Genomic DNA, 6,354 nt, shown 5'->3' on the forward strand with positions numbered 1-6,354 from the left:
ATGTTTGCAATTTTGCTTGTACAAAACTAAGGTATTCATAACTTTGAAAATCCATAAATATGTCAAATATTGTATTTTATATGCTAAATGAGTTATAAATTATGCATTTTTATTTGTTAAAGGAGTAAAATTAGTTTTTGATAGGAAAGTAAATATATATTTCAGTTTTCCCCCAAATTTCCATCTTTTTCTGAAATACAGGGGAAATAATGCTGTGTTTTCCCCATGGCTTCAAAATTTCCAGAAATGTTACATCTCTAGGTAGAATAGAAGTGCATGTGATTTTAATTGATTGAGTAACAACAAAATAGCTGAGAATTCTTAGTTCTGGTTTACGAATTACCTTGGGATATAGACACATAGAGGAGTATAGTGTACGATTTGAGCTCTCTGCAGCTGCTAATCTCACTGAAGAGTGTACCCACCACTCTTGTTTCAATTGCTGCCATCTGTGGAAGTTTTGTTTTGGGTACCCTGGTTCTCTGGACAAATACACCCAGGAGCAGGGGGGGCATATTTACATAAGAACATAAGAAAAGCCATGTTGTATTAGGCCAGTGGTCCATCCAGTCCAGTGCTATGTGTCACACAGTGACCAAAACCCAGGTGCCATCAGGAGGTCCACCAGTGGGGCCAGGACTCCAGAAGCCTCCCAAGCCACTGTTGCCACCCAAGCATCAAGAATGTAGAGCATCACTGCCCCAGACATAGTGTTCCATCATAGCCACTGATGGATCTCTGCTCCATACGTTTATCGAATCTCCTCTTGAAGCTGTCTATGCTAGTAGGCAGCACCACTTCTTGCGGCAGCGGATTCCATGTGTTAATTACTCTTTCAGTGAAGCACTTCCTTTCATCTGTTCTAAGCTCACTGTTCATTAATGTCATTGAGTGCCCATGCGTTCTTATATTGTGAGAAAGGGAGAAAAGTACTTCTTTCTCATCCTTCTCTATCCCTTGCATAATTTTGTAAAACTCTATTGTGTCAACCCCAATCATCGTTTCTCCAAGCTAAAGAGCCCTACTGTCTTTAACCTGTTTTCGTAGGGAAGGTGTTCCATCCCTTAATCATTTTAGTTGCCTTTTTCTGCACTTTTCCCATTGCTATAGTATCTTTTTTGTGTACACAGTATTTCAAATGAGGACACACCATAGATTTACACAGGGGCATTATGATACTGGCTGATTTGTTTCCTAATAATCCCCAGCATAGCATTTGTCTTTTTTACTGCAGTTGCACACACTGAGTCCACATCTTCAGTGAGTTATCTACCATGACTCCAAGATCTCTCTCCTGGTCAGTTACTGCCAGTTCGGACCCCATCAGTGTATATTTATAACTAGGATTTTTGGCTTCAATGTGCACTTGCAATTTGTACTTGCCTACCTTGAACCTCATTTGCCACGTTGATGCCCACTCACCCAGCTTTGGCAGATCCCTCTGGAGCACCTTACAGTTCTCCTTGGTTCTCACTGCCCTGAACAACTTGGTGTCATCTGCAAAGTTAGCCACTTCACTGCATACTCCCAACTACAAATTATTAATAGAAGTTAAAAAAACACCTGACCTATTACTGAGCTCTGCAGTACTCCACTGCTTACCACCTTCCACTGTGAAAGTTGCCCATTTGTATTCCTGTTAATTACCCAGTTTTTAATCGACAAGAGGATTTGTCCTCTTATCCCATGACTGCTGAGTTTACTTAGGTACCTTTGATGAGGAACTTTATCAAAAGCTTTCTGGAAGTCTTAAGTAAACAACATCTACTGGGTCACCCTTGTCCACATGTTTGTTCACTCCCTCAAAAAACTCTAAAAGGTTAGTGAGACAAAGATCTTCCCTTACAGAATCCATGCTGATTCTTCCTGAGTAGCTTCTGTTCATCAGTGTGCCTGCTAATTCTATCTTAAGTAACAGATTCCACCAACTTACCCAGTATTGATGTTAGGCTGACTGGCCTGTAATTTGCCGGATCTCTTCTGGAACTTTTTTTAAAGATGGTGGTTAGATTAGCTACCTTTCAGTCCTTGGGAATGGAGGCAGATTTTAGTGATTGCATATTTTTGTCAGGAGATCCACAAGTTCACACTTCAGTTCTTTCAGAACTCTCGGATGTATGCCATCTGGGCCTGGTGATTTGTCAGTTTTTAATTTGTCCATCAGTCAGAACCTCCTCTCTCATCACCTCAATCCAACTCAGGTCTTTCAACACCCCTCTTGAAATCTGCGGTGCTGGAGTGGGCAAGCATCTCCCATCTTCCACAGTGAAGATAGAGGCAAAAAATGCATTCAGTTTTTCTGCCATTTCCCTATCATCTTTTAGTATTGTTTATTTATTAATCACATTTGTAGCCCACCCTACCTGTACATGGGCTCAGGGTGGGTTACATCACAATTTCAAATACAACAAAACTCCATTTACAATAAGATTTAAAATACGTTAAAAATTACTAATTGAAATTAAACTAAGAAAGGTGACATAACATACTGTTAAGTCCCTCAGCTGATAGACGGTAGTCATAGACAATCTCAGTTGGGACACTTTACAGGGCCGCTGTGCAGGGGAGGCCATGTGATTGGACGTCCATCACCTCAACCAAATGCCTGGGGGAACAGCTCTGTTTTGCAGGCCCTGCGGTACTGTAATAGGCAATAATGCTTTTACCTCTTGGTCATACAAAGTCCCCATTTAATGTTAATGAATGTTCCTCATAGTTCCTTTTTACCTCTTGCATTTTATTTGCCAAAGCCTGTGCTCCCTTTTATTTACCTCACTTAGACTAGCCTTTCACTGCTTAAAAGAATCCTTATTACCTTTCACTGCTTCTATTACTTTGTTCGTTAACCATGCAAGCCTTTTTTTAGACCTATTTGTACCTTTCCTAACCTGCGGTATACATTTTATCTTATCCTCCAGGATTGTATTTTTAATGTTTCCAAGTTTCCTGAAGGGATTTGACCCCCCTTACCTTTCCTTTCAGTTTTTTTCTTCACAAGCCCCCTCATTTGAGAGAAATTACTCCTTCTAAAGTTAAATGTGGTTGTGTAGTGGTTTGGTGTAGTGGTTAAGTGCACGGACTCTAATCTGGGGGAACTGGGTTTGATTCCCCGCACCTCCACTTGCAGCTGCTGGATGACCTTGGGCAGGCAATAGTCCTGTCAGAGCTGTCCTTGAAAGAGCAGTTCTCTCAGAGCTCTCTCAGCCCCACCTACTTCACAGGGTGTCTGTTGTGGGGAGGGGAAGGGAAAGGAGTTTGTAAGCTGCTCTGAGATTCCGAGTGAAGGATGGGGTATAAATCCAATCTCCTCCTCTTCCTCCTCCTCCTTTCCTTTTTGGGCAACTCCCTGTTTACATAAATGCGAAGCTTAATAGTATTATGGTCACTGTTCCCAGCTGGTGCTATCACATTTACAACGATTACCAGGTCTTGAGTATTACTTGACGAAGTCCAGGATTGCTCCCCCCTCCCCCCCCCCGGTTCTGTGACCATTTGGTCCATGGCACAGTCATTGAGAGTCTCTAGAAACCCAGTCTCTTTCTCCTGACTTAAACACATATTGACCGAATCAATGTGTGTGAGTAGTTAAAATCACCTACTATGATGCAGTTATTTTGTTTAGCTGCTTTCCTTGATTCTTTTGCTGTTTTTAAATTATCCTCTAACCTTTGATCTAGTGGGCGATAACAAACCCCCTAAGTTAAGCTTCCTTTTGGGCACATTATTTCCACCCCTAGTGTTTCTGTAAGCCAATCTATTTCTCTTAGATTCTCAATTTTACTGGACATATTTAATGAAGTTGTCTTTATAACATATGAATTGGGCCCTCACTGACTGTAAAAGCATAGTTTGCTGTTCCCAGTTTTCTGTATAAAAGGCAAATAAGTGTGTTCCTCAAAGAAGCCCATGGCATTTTAATGGGATGTAGGACTTCAGTGTTCCTTCATTGAACAGACTGGATTTGATTAAGCAGTTACCTCTGGGACTCAGTTCCTCATTTGTAAAAAAATAATTTTGTTCAGAGGTTATAGCTGTATTAGTTTGCAGAAACTCAGTCCTGTAGCATTGTAAAGGCTAACAAGTTTGTTTTGTAAGCTTTCATGGGTCAAAGTTCCTCTGGTTAAGCGCATGAAGTGGGTAGGTGAATATGTACTCTGAATACAAAGAGGGGACTATTTCTAAAGTATTAGTCCTTTTGGCCTGACCTTAGTAAAAGTGCATCTTTCTCCTCTGCCTCATTTTATTTAATGGGTTGGATCCAGACTAAATTTTCAGTCAAGAGGAATTTTCCTACACCCCATCCCACTGCAGTTCTCTGTTCTTCGTATAATGCTGTTTCTGGAAGATTGGGGACGCTGAAGAGTGACATGAGGGATAGATTGTGGGAAGGTGGAATCATCAAAAAATTACTGTTAGTGGGAAGATGTTTTGCTGGATCCAAGCCACTGTTCTTTCTTTGGCATTTCTGTTCCTGTGTAAGTGCTGTACAACTTTTATCTTCCATTTGGTAGCATGCCTCTGGTTCTCATGGTCTCGGGAATGGGAAAAGGTGCTAGGCAGTGGAGCTTAGAGAGTTTGGAAGTGCAAAAATCCTGTCTGAAAAAGGCTCACAGCTGTGAAAATGGAATGAAGTCAGGTGGCTCAAAAAGCCAGTTTTGTCCCTGTTTTTTGACTATAGCACGGACCTAGTTTAATCATCCTGTCAGCAAAGGAGTATTTCCTGTGGTTCTGAGTGCTTTGTAATGAGACATCAGTCATCCATTATGTTATGAGAGGATGTCTGAAGCTATCTCATAAATACGGGGGGAGGGTTGTATTCCTTCTGCTCTTCTATGGAATAAAAGCTTGACTTTTTCTTGCTGCTTAACATAGACCAGTTTTTCCACTGGTGAAAATGGGAGGAGTGGTTCCCCTTTGATCATCAGAGAAGGCTATGTTGGGGGTCATGCGACCAGTGTGGGCAAAACCACTGCGTAATATGGTGGCTGTAGTAAGGAGGGGAATTAGGTGAGATTGTGTGGGCAAAACCACCGTGTAAGATGGTGGCTGTAGTAAGGAAGGGAATTAGGTGAGATTGTAGAGGAAAATGTTGTCTGGATCCAAATCACAGGTTAGATATCTTGCTCCTGTCTCCCAAATCAGTTCCTCAAAGTGATCATTTCTTCTGTTCGTCTTGTATTGCTCAGTGCGAAACGGTATGTTAAATTTGCCACGTGATTGCCCTGGGAACTTGGCTCAGAATGACAGCTGCCAGTTCCCTGTGGAAATTCCATACAGAAGCACCACACAGGTGCTCAATTCTTGTCAGGACTGAGGGGCAGGGGAAGAATGTGCTCCTGACACCCCTGCCTCCATGCTGTTTCCCGAACCTGGGATTGGTCCTTGGGGGTGTTATTCGGACCACTGGGGGCTACACGTGCAAGCGTTTAGTGTACATTCTGTACATTCTGGGTACCTGCCATGTGCCATGGATGTGGAAATGAGATGTCGATGTTTGATCTCTCAGGATATGCATTTTACGCATATCCATCCCCAGAGTCGTTGCCTAGTGTATGCTGTTTTAAGCTTTTCTTGTTTGAAGAAAGCCATGGAAAGATTTGCAACATTTTTTTTTGTCACAAAACTTTTTATTTTGGATATCATAACACATTTAACATTTACTTTCACATAGCATATACCCATTTGCAACATTTTGAAGTGTGTTTTAAAACTTTTGTGGTTTGCGCAAGGCCACCTGGAATACGGCGGAAATTATATAAACTGGAGACTTCCTGGGTCACAGTTCTCACTCCTTGCCTTTACATTAAATTAGCCTCTCATGAAACCTGTTGCTGGTGTGGTGGCTAGATCACCTTTGACAAGAGGGTGAAGTATTGGGAGGGAGCCATGACAAAGAAGGATGTGAAGTAGAAAGAAATGGAGGGAAGCCGAAACGTTGAAAAGCAGAACTAGGAAGGGTATAGAGATTGCAGCAAAACAGGAAAAAGAAAATTTCAGCGGGATTTTATTTGTGTAATATTTTTCTGCTTTCTGTCAAAGACAGCACAAGGCAAGTTATAGATCGTTTTATGTTTGATTTTAATCTATATACTAATACTGAACTGGCCCCGTGCGTGCGTATATCTAAATCCGCGCTCCGGGGCCACCTGGGGGGCAGGGAGAGGTTTGTGCACACGTGGGGCGGTCCCCACGTGTGCACAAAAATCGAAAAAAAACCCCAAAATATCGGGGGGATATTTAAATCCCCTCAAAACTGACAGAGTGTTTCCTGCGCATGCGCAGGAAACGCTCTGCTGCCAGCGTCGCCGCCTCGGAGCCGGCCGGGGCGAAGGGGGGAGCAGCCGGCCTCGCTTG

At 42.4% G+C, this 6,354-nt stretch overlaps 1 protein-coding gene across 1 annotated transcript in view; it reads left to right on the forward strand.

The window, feature by feature from the left end:
* Positions 1-6,354, forward strand: part of SACM1L (SAC1 suppressor of actin mutations 1-like (yeast)) — a 46,548-nt gene that overhangs the window by 9,407 nt on the left and 30,787 nt on the right. The window lies entirely within an intron of this gene.

The sequence above is a fragment of the Gekko japonicus genome, unplaced genomic scaffold (genome assembly GCF_001447785.1).
Source record: "Gekko japonicus isolate JY-2015 unplaced genomic scaffold, Gekko_japonicus_V1.1 scaffold747, whole genome shotgun sequence".
Taxonomy (NCBI): domain Eukaryota; kingdom Metazoa; phylum Chordata; class Lepidosauria; order Squamata; family Gekkonidae; genus Gekko; species Gekko japonicus.